Consider the following 16,231-nt stretch of genomic DNA (forward strand, 5'->3'; position numbering starts at 1 on the left):
CAAAAACTGTTAGACAGAAGCGATGATCTGTTGGGTGCTGAAATGACTCGATCTGAATCCTTAATTGAAGACATAAAAAATCTTCACGTTAAGTATCAGGAACTTGAAGATCGTCTTGATACTCTCTCAACAACTCATGAAAAGCTGTCCTATGATTCTCTTCAAAGGAAGCAAGAACTTGAGAAATTGAGAGCGGCTCATGAAGATCTTCAAAAGGAAAACGAGTCACTTCGCGCCAAACAGATCAGTTCCACTCAGGAAGGATTTGAACCACCATGTCTTAAATGCATTGAGCGTGATAATGCTACTTCTGTTGCTGAATGTTCCACTGCTACTGCTGTTGCAATATCTTCAACTGTTGATGTGGTAACTAACCCCTCTGCTGAGGATACCACTGCTATTGCTGATGAGAATGCTAGGTTGAAGACATTGCTTGAAACAGGGATGTACAAAAGTCTTAAAGGACATCAGACACTATGTGATGTCCTCAAGAAGCAGATTCTGAACCGAAACCCTAGGAAGGAGGGGGTTGGGTTCGTAAGGAAAATAAATGCAGATGGCTCTTACTGGAAACCTGAGCAGTACCCCAAAACCACATGGGTTGCTGCAAAGGAACCTTCAGCAGATCCATCCAATTTATCTGGCTTCACTTGTGCTAACCCCATTATCATTGATGAATCCTTTGATGCAAACTATAAATTGTTTAAGAATCAGAATGGTGAAGTGTTTGCCAGGTACATTGGTACTAACTCCAGGAATGGACCGCCTATGAAGAAGATCCGGGTTCCGAAAACGTGTCTGGAAAATCTTCCTGTGAATGTCTTCATGACACCTCACATGAAGAAGACAAACCTCAGACCAAAGGCATCATACGGTCCAAAGGCTTCATACAGACAGAGGACTCACCTGAGTCGCACTAACGCAAATGTTTTGCAGGGAAACCATACTCAGGCATATGAATATGAGAGCCGTTCATCAAACCGTCATGTTCATATGACCAAGAACTATTCTGCCTATTCTTATGAGTACTATTGTCCGCCTGCTAGACTGTTTGCTAGGGCTCCAAAGCCAAAATTCTCAGATGCTGCACTTAGACTTATTGCTTCTAAGCCACCCTTGAAGATGTGGGTGGTTAAAGAATCTTAACTCTCTTTTGCAGGGAAAGGTCTCCAGCAGAAAACCAAAATCTTCTGACGCTATTGCTGGGGACCTTAAAAATCTTGTAGGGCGCAAGATAAAATGCCCGAATGGCATCATTATGTACTTCGTTCCTGAATCGCATGCTACTCTCCCTATTAGTCCTAATCTGGATCTAAGTTTTCATAACCCACTGGTTCGTCAAATGTTTTTGCTTCACAATTCTCTTCGTGAAGCCTATCCCCCTAACTGCACTGTAGGGTATGACACCAGCGTCTTTAGAGTCTTCAGAATGGATTATTGACAGTGGGTGTACAAATCACATGACTGGCAAAAGAAGCCTTCTTATGGACTCAACCTTACGTCCATCCGACAAGAGCCACATCACATTTGCTGACACTGGTAAAAGTAAGGCATTGGGTCTAGGTAGAGTTGCAATCTCAAAGGATCAACACATGGATAAAGTCATGCTTGTTGAATCCCTTGGCTTCAACTTAATGTCTGTCTCAATGCTTTGCGATTTGAACATGGTCGTAATATTTGGAAAATATCGTTGCCTGGTACTAATGGAATCTGACAAGTCTCTAGTGTTTGAAGGGTATCGGAAAGATGATTTGTGTGTGGTAGATTTCTCAGCAGGGCCACAACTTGCAGTATGTCTTCTTGCAAAAGCTTCAGAATGCTGGCTTTGGCATCGGAGGCTTGGGCATGCTGGCATGAGGAACCTCCACACCCTTGCGAAGAAGAAGCATGTCATAGGCATCGAGGGCGTCAAGTTCAAGAAAGATCACTTATGCAGTGCCTGTGAAGAAGGGAAGATGACGAGGGCCAAACATCCCTTGAAGACAATCATGACTACTACTCAACCCTTCGAACTGCTTCACATGGATCTTTTTGGTCCCACTCACTACTCAACTTTTTCCACTACTACTTGCCTCTATGGCTTTGTCATTGTTGATGATTACTCTAGATATACTTGGGTGCACATAATCCTTAACAAGACTGAAGTGCAGGATGTCTTCAGATGCTTCGCCAATCGTGCTATGAACAATTTTGGCGCCAAGATAAAGAACATCAGAAGTGACAATGGCACTGAATTCAAGAACACTAGACTTGATACATATCTTGATACCTTGGGCATCACACATGAATTCTCAGCCCCGTACACGCCACAGCAGAATGGCGTCGTCGAACGCAAGAACAGAACACTAATTGAGATGGCCAGAACGATGCTAGATGAATACAAGAACCCAAGAAAATTCTGGCCCGAAGCTATTGATACTGCATGCCATACAATCAATCGTGTTTATCTTCACAAGCTACTGAACAAGACATCTTATGAGCTCCTTACTGGCAAAAAGCCAAATGTCAGTTACTTCAGAGTATTTGGCGCAAGATGCTGGATCAAGGACCCACACCATACCTCAAAGTTTGCACCAAAAGCACATGAGGGTTTTATGCTTGGATATGGAAAGGATTCGCACTCCTACAGAGTCTTCAATCTCTTTCATTACAAAGTGGTTGAAACAGTGGATGTGTGGTTCGATGAGACCAATGGTTCACAAAGAGAGCAACTGCCAAATGTGCTAGATGAAGTTCCAGCTAGTGAATCAATCAAGCTTATGGGAACTGGAGAGATAATACCCTCTGAAGCTCATCCTGAAGAAGAACTTATCATCTCAGCACCTGATCCACATGAAGACAATCTCAGCCTGAAGACATTCCTCCCAACGACAATACAGATCAGCAAGAGCAAAGTCTTCACCCTATACATCCTCGTGTTGCCAATGAAGTGCATATTGATAGAATAATTGACAGCATCAATGCACCAGGTCCACTCACTCGTTCAAGGGCAACTCAGCTGGCAAATTTCTGTGGGCACTTCGCATTCGTCTCAATATCAGAACCCAAGAAAGTTGAAGAAGCCATTATGGAACCTGAATGGATTCAAGCAATGCAAGAAGAGCTTCAACAGTTTGAGCTGAACAATGTATGTGAACTGGTTAAGCGTCCTGATCCACGGAAGCATAACATAATAGGCACCAAATGGATATACCGCAACAAGCAAGATGAGCATGGTCAAATCGTCAGAAACAAAGCTCTCCTCGTTGCTCAAGGATATACTCAAGTGGAAGGCATTGACTTCGATGAAACATTTGCTCCTGTGGATAGGCTTGAAGCCATACGCATACTGCTGACCTATGCAAATCATCATAACATACTTCTATATCAAATGGATGTGAAGAGTGCCTTTCTCAATGTCAAGATTGAAGAAGAAGTGTATGTGGCACAACCGCCTGGCTTTGAAAATCCAAAACATCCTGACATGGTATACAAGCTCAACAAGGCACTGTATGGCCTCAAACAAGCCCCTAGGGCCTGGTATGACACACTCAAATACTTCCTGAAGAGCAAAGGCTTCATACCTGGTTCCCTAGATCCCACTCTCTTCACGAAGACATATGATGGTGAACTGTTTGTGTGCCAAATATATGTGGATGACATTATCTTCGGCTGCACCAATCAGAAGTACAGTGAAGAGTTTGGCTATATGATGCAAGAGCAATATCAGATGTCCATGATGGGGGAGCTAAAGTTCTTCCTTGGTCTTCAAATACGACAACAACGCAACGGCATCTTCATATCTCAAGAGAAATATCTCAAAGAGTGCCTGAAGAAGTTTGGTATGCAAGACTGCAAAGGCTTCACAACACCAATACCAGCCAAACATCATCTGGGTCCCGACGACAATGGTAAAGAGTTCGATCAAAAGGTATACCGCTCCATGATTGGTTCTTTGCTTTATTTATGTGCATCTAGGCCAGATATTATGCTTACTGTTTGCATGTGTGCTCGATTTCAAGCGGCACCAAAGGAGTCGCATCACTTAGCTGCGAAGCGAATTCTTCGATATTTGGCTCACACCCCAACTCTAGGATTATGGTATCCAAAGGGCTCAGAGTTTGATTTGGTTGGATTCTCGGATGCTGATTATGCTGGTGACAAAGTTGATCGCAAGTCTACATCAGGCACATGTCACATTCTGGGACGATCACTTGTATGTTGGTCTTCAAAGAAGCAGAACTGTGTATCTCTCTCCACTGCTGAATCTGAATACATTGCTGCTGGATCTTGCTGCGCTCAGCTTCTGTGGATGAAGCAAACACTCAAGGACTATGGCATTCATCTGAAGCAAGTGCCACTTACTACGACAACGAAAGCGCCATCAAGATTGCCAACAACCCAGTTCAGCACTCGAAGACAAAGCACATTGAAATTCGTCATCACTTTCTCAGAGATCATGTTGTGAAGGAAGACATTGATATCATACACGTCAACACCGAAGAGCAATTGGCAGATATCTTCACCAAGCCCTTGGATGAGAAGAGGTTTTGCAAGTTACGGTGTGAGCTAAATATCCTAGAATCCTCAAATGTCCTGTGATCAGGCACACATCCTAACCCTTATGCATATTGATGACTTAGATGTGCAACACACGAAGTAAAGTATATCTTCAAACAATGAAGACATACATTCTAAGTGTGAATACATTAATGTGGAATTTGACTTCGGAGCGCCACGATAATTGTGCTCCGTGTCTGGGTCTAATACTTCCTATACGGTGGGTAACGCCACCACCAAACGTTCTATTTTGAAGTGTTTCACTCATGGCGTTACCTTGCAATGTCTTCATATTTGGTTTGGCTTCAATCTCAACATGTCTTCATGATTATCTTCACTACGTTGATTATATAGACATATATATACTAGTGTTCTGTCCTCTACAGCATTCACTTATAGCTATGTCTTCTTGTTTGAATCTTTTGAACTAAGTGAATGTGATCGGACCCTAACCTCTCTATGCTCTCTATCTCAAAATTCTATCTCTCCAAGTCATATGCATTCTATTGAAGTTGTCGAATGTCTTCTCTACGTCCTTGTCAGCAGAAGACACAGAGACAACATTTAAGTCCATTTTCAATGCTCATTTATCCACATGAAATCCGGAGAAGTAGGAACGACCACCCGACAATCCAGGCGTGCGTGGGAGGTGGAACTGCCCCCAAAATACCGCATGATGGCCACGTATTACTCAAATGCGAATCGCCAGGGGCACCTGTGTAATAGCGCAGTGCCGCCCCTGTGCCTATAAATACACACTCACAGCGGTAACTATCTCTTCTTCCACCCTCGCACGAACCCTAGCGCCACCGCTAGCTCTCGATGACGCCGGCGACGAAGCGCTTCGCTGCCGCAACCTCTCCGACGCCGTCTTCACGCCGACCGCGGACATCGTCCTCTCCACCGTCGCCGTAGGTCTCCTCCATCGCCAAGTTAGGGCACGGATGAGTGAACTGCTCGGCCTCATCTCCCACTCCGTCTAGCAGTTCTCAGTGTGGTAAATAAAACTCCCTTTTTTACAGCACCGTTGATCCTATTGATCTGTCACTTTCTACCACAAGCAGTTTCTGTTCACACAAGCTAGATCTCTCTCAAACTGCATCTCATAACATGCCTAGTATATTCACTTGAGCTTCACAAAGTAGTTAGATTCCTCACTTGTACTGATCTGTGGATTCGTACAAATCTGGAACCAACTTCTTATCTATGAGTGAATGTCTTCGCACGATGAGGTCAATGTCTTCTAAACTGATTTATCTTCAAAATCTTCTGAGAATGCATATGACCTCTTCCCCTTCCCTCGCACCTTAATGCTGTCACAGGTACATGTCCGTGGGAGAATCCTTTGGCTCTCATAGTCTGCATTCATTTGCATAATTCTTACAGCATCACATAAATTCTCCTGAAGCCAGTTCCTGTTGGTCCAGCAAAAGAAAGCCTTTGAAGCCTTTGAACGTCTTGAAGCCTTCCAAGTTAAGGTTTATGGCTTCAGAAACAGTAGCAAGGAAGGGGGACAGACAGCGACGTGGAGGAACATCCAAAGATCTGCCTGATGAACTGGCAGAAATGTATAAAACAGATCCTGAAGAGAATTATGGTCAGCGCAAGACCCGAATCCAATGGATTCGACGCTATTGGGCAGAACAATGGTTCAAATACCGCTTCACAACCCAAGAGTATGCTGAGAAAAGTGCCATAAAAAGACCGTGGGGAGACATCTTATACAAGAATCTTGTACCCAGGTCCAGAGATGAAGCTATTGCCCAAAGCTTCTATCCATGCATGGTCCGTGGGCCACAGCCTGATGATGCACATCCGTCGTCACTACTCTGGTGTCGTGACGACAATCTGTTCAAGCGCAACTTCCAGTTTGCCCAAAACTCAGCGAAGCAGAACAAGAAGAAATTTGGGTTAGACTTCAACCCTGGTCCCTCAGCACCAAGGGCAGATGGCACACGAGAAGCAGAACCCAATGTCATCGGTCCGTATGCCAACCTTGAAGGCCTCATCACCTACATCTTGGTTCAAGGGACTGCAGTGAATGAGCCTGCAGCTGATACTGAGTCTGATGAAGCGCCTGCAGTGCCTGCAGTACCAAAGCCAAAGCTGTCGAAGAAGTCAAAAGCTTCAAAGCCGGCCCCTTCACCAAAAATCTCAAGGGCGAAGCCATTGGCAACTGCACCTCCTGAAGATAGTGTGCAGTCTGAAGACCTATCACGCGTCTCAAGGCACCAGAAGGCCAAGATGCCTCTGTCTGACACTAGCAAAGAGCTCACAGCTGCTGCCATCCTGCGTAGTGAAGCCATTGATCTGTCAAGTGATGAAGATCTTGGAGATGACGCTCTTGAGCAACTCATCAAGAGCAAAGAAGAAGCAGAAATCTTCAACAATCCGCCTCTCTTTGATGTCGCCATCATCCACAACTTCATTGACGAGTGGTTTGCCACACCAAACATCAGCTTTGAAGATCTACAGCTGCCCGTTGGCCTCAGCGTCGCCTTCCAAGGCGCTATTGCTTCAGAACTTGCTATTGCCCTGCACATTGTTGAACTGAAGCAGAAAATTGATCATGAAAAGGCTCAGTTCAAGAAGCATATGGCCAAGCTCAGCGTGCAACAAGTGAAGAGTTTCAAGATCATGTTGCATGAGCTAAAGGAAAACTTTCTGAAGAAGCGTGCAGAAGCTCAGGGTTCACGTGAGCGGATGAAGACTCTGGCTGACAGATGTGTGCAAGCCTACAATGAGGCTGAGAAGCGCAAGGCACTTGGGCGTCCTGGCATCGACCCCAAGATGGCCGCAAAGAAAAAGAAGAAGACTGTTCCAGCTGAACCAGAGGCACCAAGGTAGGAAGCAGTTCCGCTTGTCTTCCCAACTGCAACGACTGGCTCGAAGCCAAAGAGCCGGTCAACCGCTTCCGAGCTCAAGAAGACGAGAACTGCAGAGGCTGAAGCCCGGAAGAGGAAACACTCTGAAGCCTCTCCTTCTGCCCCCACTCAGAAAAAGCGAAAGACCAAGAAAGCTCGGGCTGCTCCCACAGAGCCCTTGATAGTTGAACCCATTTCTATGGTTCACCCTGACGCAGAATGTCAACTGACGGTTCATGAGCCTGCTTCCACAGGGGCTCCTGAAGCTGAAGACATTCCAGCAGCGGATCCCATCGCTGCTGAAGACATTGGTCATCGTGACAATGTAGAAGATGTTGCAGCCCTTCCTCAGTTAGAACACAACGAACTCATCAGCGTTGGTCGTCCACTGACGCCAATTGCACAAGATGCTTCATGGGTGGATCGCCCTCAAGAGGAAGAAGACTATGAGGCCCAGCCCACTCCAACCCCACAGGCGTCGTCTGCGTTCCGCAGGCTTCGCAAAGGTCCAAGGCCTCAAGTCTATGCTGAAGACATTCCGGCTGCATCAGCCGTAGAAGAAGAAGTACCACAAGAGCCCACTCCTCTGCTCCACCAAGAAGCAGTTCTCCAGGAGAACGTGCTTGTGTCCGACCCTCCAGCTCGTTAAGTGGAGGATGGAAATCGTGAGGCTGCCACAACTAACATTGAAGCTAATGTGGAGCCCTCCCCACCAAAAGCTTCAGAAGACAGCGAACCTACTGATCCTGACACTTCTGTTCCTGAGTCTGCTGCCGGTCCACAATTCAACTACCATGTTCAGCACAGGCCTCAGGTTCAGAAGCCAATCCCAAGAATGCCAAGGTTCCCAGGTCCTGCATCAGCACCTGGTTCCTTCAACGTCAATAGCTTCAGGGCAGATAATACTTTCTTCAATAGCTCCAAGAACCCCTATTCAAGGGAAAGGATTTCATCAGATAGGTTCTGGAGCTATCCTCAGCACAGCTACTACTCTTGCATACTGTACAACCAAGGTCGCATTTTCCCGCACAAGCGCCTTGATGTTGAAGCTATTGCTGGTTTGCCCTGTCTAGACGAAGCGTTGGATTTCTTCAAACAAGTGGGTCTGCTACAGTTTGTTACTGATGAAGAGCATTGGAACGAAGAGCTCCTGCTACAATTCTATGCCACACTGCACATCAAAGGATACAACAGAGATCCGAAGACTTGGGTCCTGGAGTGGATGACCGGCAACGTTCATCACGAAGCCAATGCATTTGATATCATTGAGCTCACTGGCCTGCCCACTCCAGGCGAATTCTTCGAGCAAGGCTGTCGGCTACACACTGAAGCTATTGAGAGCATATTTCAGAGGCCTGAGCGAATATGAGTCAGATGCTCTCCATGATGAAGCCATTGCCCCACGATGCTCCTTATCCCACAGAGTTCTTCGTTGAAGACCTTGAGTACCTGCCCAGGACCATCTATCACATCATCCGGCGGACTCTCTGGCCCATTAAAGGACACTCTCCAAATGCCAAGATCGAGGGTGCAATGAAGACTCTGGTATTCTGTATCCTTCATGGCAAATTCTTCAACGCACAGGATTTCTTCATACGCCAACTAGCTGCATCAGGCTCTGATCTGTTTGGTTTAAAGTTCTATGCTCCTTGGGTAATGAGGCTGATCAAACTTCACTCTGCCATCTCGTATCAGCCCTCAGCCCGCAACCATCAGATCTTCTTGCCTGATGTGGATACCTCTGCTGAAGCCATCTATCCTGAACCTGCCAAGCAACCTCTGAGTCTTCAGAATGTAGAGCACCAGAGCTTCACTCAAAACATTGAAGGTGTTGAAGCCATCTCCAGGGTGTATCCTTTGGCTGGCACTACACGTGCACCACACCCTGCTTCAACTGAAGCCACTGACAGTGCCACTGCTTCAAGACCCAAGAAGCGCACTCGTGTTCTCAACGACCGAGAGCTTCTTGTGGCCCTTCATCAAAAGCAGGATAGGCATCATGACTGGTTGAAGAGACAGATGAAAAGCCTCTTGGTGGATGTAAATCACATCCAAAATCTTGCAACCAAGAACGCTTTCGTTGCCCATGAAACCTGTCACCGCACATGGAAAGGGCTAACGATGATGCTTTCTGAAGCTGATCTTCAAGAGGATGGCTTCAAAGAGAGATTCAAGTTTGACTCCACACCTCCTCGAAGAGCTGTGCTGCTAGGAACTCCATCCCTTGAAGATTTTGAGTTCTCTTCCTCTGCTGCCACAGTCACTGCCAGAATTATTGAGGAAGAAGACGATGCTACTTCACCGCCACCTGCTTCAGCACCTCCAAGCTCTTCTGCACCGCCAAACAACATCAACAATCCTGCTACTTCACCTACTCCTCATGGGAACGAGTAGAGACTCTATGTCTTCAAACCTTTTTGGTCATTACTGACAAAAGGGGGAGAAGCATATGAGATATTGATAGTCTTCAAGCGGGTTCATATGGGCGGGTGCCTTATATTTTGCTTCGTGCTTACAACTCTCGTTTTTGCTACAATTGGTTCTTATGAGTTGTAACACTTAAACCAGATGGTCGTCTGCTACTTGTTTGCCACCTTGTTTTGCGAAGATAAATTCCGCACTTAGCTCATTCTGCAGACGTCCATTTTCCATTATGCATGTCATTATCTTCATATACTTTCACATGCATAGTGGATTGTCATCATAAGCTGAAGTGGATCTCCACAAGTACAACCTGCCATGTGCATTTGCATTCCAAAAGCAAACTAACTTATATGCACATCTTCAGGGGGAGCCCTTGCAACTTATGAAGACAATACCTTATCCTTTATAAATTCACAGACTATATTCCCCGTTGAAAACTTCAACTAGTTTGTCATCAATCACCAAAAAGGGGGAGATTGTAAGTGCATCTAGTGCCACCCCTAGTTGGTTTTGGAGTATTGACGACAAACCTAGTTGAGGGACTAATGTGTTTGTGAGAATTGCAGGATAACCCAGGTAGAAGTCCCTCATTGATTCGGTTTTACTACCAGAGATGACCCCTAAAAATGTACGAAGACATTGAAGTCATTGGTGGTATATGAAGATATTCATATTGAAGACTATGACAAGAGAAGACACCGCATGAAGCCTATGGAACTCGAAGACTTAGATCTCTCATAGTTCTCTTTCATTTGTGTTGAGTCATAGGAACCACCGTACTGCTAAGTGGGGTCTAAGAGAACCAGTCAGAATGACTGAAGTGATGCGTAAACCAAAAACCTATGTCTTCGAGTGAAGACAATGAGAGCTAATCTTGTCCAGAGTCAGACAAGTCAACTTTGCTTGTAGCCCAAGTAAAGTTGTCGTGTGAGTTTGAAATCTGACCGTTGGGACACGTGTCAGTTCCTTAGTGACCCAGGGTCATTTCGGACAAATCAGGTCGGGTTGCCCAGTGGCTATAAATAGTCCACCCCCTACAACCATAAACGGTTGGCTGCTCAGTTTCAGTGCATGGCTTTTGTCGTTTGAGAGCAACCCACCTCGAAGCCTTTGAGAGAAAATTCCTAGCGAGGAGAAAGCCCTAACCACCCAGAGCCAGAGTAAATTGGGCATCACTTAAGTCTTCTTGTCTAAGTGATCTGAAGACTTATTACACTAGAGGACTGTGCATCCTCCAGACGGTTATGCGTCGCGTTCTGAGCATCCAAGAGACATTGTGGATTGCTAGTGAATGAAGTCTGTGAAGGTTTGGGAGTCTACCTTGAAGACTTACCAGAGTGATTGGGCGAGGACTATGTGACCTTAGCTCAAGGAGAATACGGTGAGGACTTGGTGTCCTGAGCTGCGTGTTCAGGACTGGGTGTCCGGGACTGTGTGTCCTAAGGTTTAAATACCTAGCCGCTCCAACCAGAAGTATAGTTGTCACAGCAACTGGAACTGGTCCAACACATCATTGTCTTCAACGAGTCACTGGTTTCATCTTCACTTCCTTTTACTTACTGATCACTCATTGTGAAGTCATTGCATGTCTGTTCTATCTTTTGTCTTCACACCCTGAGTGTATGATCTGTTTGGCTTCATAATATCTTCCTACCTGATCCTTATTACACTGCAGCTATTTGTCACTGTGCTTTCACTCTGTTGATACTTGACCATGGCTTGCCTAGTGTAGTCTACCTTCCGCTGCATAGTAATAGGCATATCTCTGCTGTTTGTCTTCATAACTTCCACGTTTTGAAGACTTTCATAAAAATCGCCTATTCACCCCCCCTCTAGTCGATATAATGCACTTTCAGTTTCTTTCCAAACCATAATTCATACGGTGTCGTCTCAACGGATTTTGACGGAGCCCTATTTAGAGTGAATGCGATAGTCTCTAAAGCATAACCCCAAAATGATAGCGGTAGATCGGTAAGAGACATCATAGATCGCACCATATCCAATAGAGTGCGATTACGATGTTCAGACACACCATTACACTGAGGTGTTCCAGGCGGCGTGAGTTGTGAAACAACTCCACATTTCCTTAAGTGCGTGCCAAAGTCGTGACTCAAATATTCCCCTCCACGATTTGATCGTAAGAACTTTATTTTTCTGTCACGTTGATTCTCTACCTCACTCTGAAATTCCTTCAACTTTTCAAAGGTCTCAGATTTGTGTTTCATTAAGTAGACATACCCATATCTACTTCAGTCATCAGTGAGGTGAGAACATAACGATAGCCACAGCGAGCCTCAATGCTCATTGGACCGCACACATCAGTATGTATGATTTCCAATAAGTTGGTTGGTCGCTCCATTGTTCCAGAGAATAGAGTCTTGGTCATTTTTCCCATGAGGCATGGTTCGCACATGTCAAATGATTCATAATCATGAGACTCCAAAAGTCCATCTGCATGGAGTTTCTTCATGCGTTTGACACCAATGTGACCAAGGCGGCAATGCCACAAGTATGTGGGACTACCATTATCAACCTTACATCTTTTGGCATTCACACTATGAATATGTGTAACATCATGTTTGAGATTAAACAAAAATAAACCATTGACCAGCGGGGCATTGCCATAAAACATATCTCTCATATAAATGGAACAACCATTATTCTCCGATTTAAATGAGTAGCCATCTCGCATTAAACGAGATCCGGATACAATGTTCATGCTCAAAGCTGGCACTAAATAACAATTATTGTGGTTTAAAACTAATCTCGTAGTTAGATGTAGAGGTAGTATGCCGACGGCGATCACATCTACCTTGGAACCATTCCCGACGTGCATCGTCACATCGTCCTTCGCCAGTCTCCGCTTATTCCGCAACTCCTATTTTGAGTTACAAATATGAGCAACCGCACCGGTATCAAATACCCAGGAGCTACTACAAGTGCTGGTAAGGTACACATCAATAACATGTATATCACATATACCTTTGGCGTTGCCGGCCTTCTTATCCGCTAAGTACTTGGGGCAGTTCCGCTTCCAGTGACCATTTCCCTTGCAATAAAAGCACTGAGTCTCAGGCTTGGGTCCACTCTTTGGCTTCTTCCCGGCAACTGATTTACCGGGTGCGGCAACTCCCTTGCCGTCCTTATTGAAGTTCTTCTTACCCTTGCCTTTCTTGAAACTAGTGGTTTTATTCACCATCAACACTTGATGTTCCTTTTTGATTTCCACCTCCGCTGATTTCAGCATTGAATATAACTCAGCAAGGTAGTCAGACTCGGGATTCGGAGTCGGATCGATTTTCTTTAGACAGAATCGAGTCGTAGTATCGAGTCGTGGAATCGGGGATTCTACTAGATTTACTCAAATAAGATATTTTGTATCCATGGAATAAATTTATATGGGTTCTATAGAGTTTTGACACTAAATATAGAGCAAAGACGTACACATCAATGCTAGTTCTATTCCACTTCTTTTTATGGCTAACCTACTATTAGCTTGGATGTATGTAACATATATGAGAGGCCAATATATAGAACATTGAAATCTTCAACGCACGAAATTTACTTACGAGTTTTTTAGAATACGTGAATAGTCGATCACTTGTATATCCACCCTTTAGTGCTTAATTAACCTCGAAGGGTCTTGCTCTCCTTCTCCGATTAATCTTGATGCATCCTGCTTCCCACGCCAATTCCATTTGTCGACAAGTCTGATCCTCAATTTTGATCTAGGTTTTGAGAGCCAGATCAAAGGTCGGTGCCTGAGCATTTGTAGAATCGGACACAGTCCATACCATAGTCTGGATTCTACAGTTTTGTACATGATTCTATGATTTGGATCGTGACTCAACATGGATTCTACCTGATGCGGATTCATAGTGGGACTTGGATCGACATGGTTCCGTAGGGTCGTGAAGTCGTAGGATTCTAGGAGTCGAGTCGGGATTCTGACTACCTTGTAACTCAGGAATGGACTTCACCATCCCTTGCATATTGTAGTTCATCACAAAGCTCTTGTAGCTAGGTGGAAGCGACTGGAGGATCATGTCATTAACCGAGTGCTACCTCTTGAGCACTGCATTGGTTTTCCCTTGAAGAGGAAAGGGTGATGCAGTAGAGCAGCGTAAGTATTTCCCTCAGTTTTTGAGAACCAAGGTATCCATCCAGTAGGAGACCACGCGCGAGTCACCTCGTACCTACACAAACAAATAAGAACCTCGCAACCAACGCGATAAAGGGGTTGTCAATCCCTTCACGGCCACTTGCAAGAGAGAGATCTGATAAAGATAATAATAATAAGATAAATATTTTTGGTATTTTTATGATATAGATTGAAGTAAAGATTGCAAAATAAAATAGACTGGAAACTTGTATGATGGAAAATAGACCCGGGGGCCATAGGTTTCACTAGTGGCTTCTCTCAAGATAGCATAAGTATTACGGTGGGTGAACAAATTACTGTTGAGCAATTGATAGAAAAGCGAATAATTATGAGAATATCTAGGCATGATCATGTGGCATCACGTCCGCGACAAGTAGACCGACTCCTGCCTGCATCTACTACTATTATTCCACACATCGACCGCTATCCATCTTGCATCTAGAGTATTAAGTTCATAAGAACAGAGTAACGCCTTAAGCAAGATGACATGATGTAGAGGGATAAACTCATGCAATATGATATAAACCCCATCTTTTTATCCTCGATGGCAACAATACAATACGTGTCGTTTTGTAACACCCATGATGCAGCTATATCTCCCACGTGTCGGGGCACGACTTAGAGGCATAGCCGCATGGTAGGTTTGTCGCAAGAGGGGTAATATTCACACAATCCCATGTACTGAATAAGGATGGGATAAAGAGTTGGCTTACAATCGCCACTTCACACAAATACAATTTATACATACATCATCCAGAATACAATCAAGGTCCGACTATGGAACCAAAGTAAAAGAAGACAACCCCAAATGCTAGATCCCCGATCGACCCAACTGGGCTCCACTACTGATCATCAGGAAACAAAACAACACAACGAACACGATCTTCATCGAGCTCCCACTTGAGCTCAGTTGCGTCACCTGCACTGGTATCATCAGCACATGCAACTGTTTGGAAGTATCTGTGAGCCACGAGGACTCAGCAATCTCACACCCGCGAGATCAAGACTATTTAAGCTTATGGGTATGAAAGGGTAGTGAGGTGGAGCTGCAGCAAGCACTAAGCATATATGGTGGCTAACATACGCAAATAAGAGCGAGGAGAGAAGCAAAGCAATGGTCGAGAAGCTAGAAGTGATCAAGAGTGATCCTGAAACTACTTACGTTCAAGCATAACACAAGAACCGTGTTCACTTCCCAGACTCCGCCAAAAAGAGACCATCACGGCTAAACACGCGGTTGATTCATTTTAGTTAAGTTAAGTGTCAAGTTCTCTACAACCGGATATTAACAAATTCCCATCTACCCATAACCGCGGGCACGGCTTTCGAAAGTTCAAAATCCTGTAGGGGTGTCCCAACTTAGCCCATCACAAGCTCTCACGGTCAACGAAGGATATTCCTTCTCCCAGGAAGACCCGATCAGACTCGGAATCCCGGTTACAAGACATTTCAACAATGGTAAAACAAGACCAGCAAGACCGCCCGATGCGCCGACATCCCGATAGGAGCTGCACATATCTCGTTCTCAGGGCAACACGGGATGAGACAAGCTACGAGTAAAACCAGACCTCGAGTTTCCCCGAGGTGGCCCCGCAGGCGGCTCGGTTCGGACCAACACTTAGACAAGCACTGGCCCGGGGGTCTTAAAATAAAGATGACCCTTGGGAGCGTGACTCCCAAGGGAAAAGTAGGTGGTGGTGAGGCAAATGGTAAAACCAAGGTCGGGCCTTTTTGGAGGAGTTTTATTCAAAGCGAACTGTCAAGGGGTCCCCATAACACCAACTGTGTAAGGAACGCAAAATCAAGGAACATAACACCGGTATGACGGAAACTAGGGCGGCAAGAGTGGAACAAAACACCAGGCATAAGGTCGAGCCTTCCACCCTTTACCAAGTATAAAGATGCATTAAAGTAAACAAGATATAATAATGATATCCCAACAATATCCATGTTCCAACATGGAACAAACTTCATCTTCACCTGCAACTAGCAACGCTATAAGAGGGGCTGAGCAAAGCGGTAACATAGCCAAACAACGGTTTGCTAGGAAAGATGGGTTAGAGGCTTGGCATAGCAATATGGGAGGCATGATATAGCAAGTGGTAGGTATCGCGGCATAGCAATAGAGCGAACAACTAGCAAGCAAAGATAGAAGTGATTTCGAGGGTATGATCATCTAGCCTGAGATCCCGCAAGGAAGAAGAATGAGTCCATGAAGAAGACAAACGGACGTAGTCGAACG

The sequence above is a fragment of the Triticum urartu genome, chromosome 6, assembly GCF_003073215.2.
Source record: "Triticum urartu cultivar G1812 chromosome 6, Tu2.1, whole genome shotgun sequence".
NCBI classification, from domain to species: domain Eukaryota; kingdom Viridiplantae; phylum Streptophyta; class Magnoliopsida; order Poales; family Poaceae; genus Triticum; species Triticum urartu.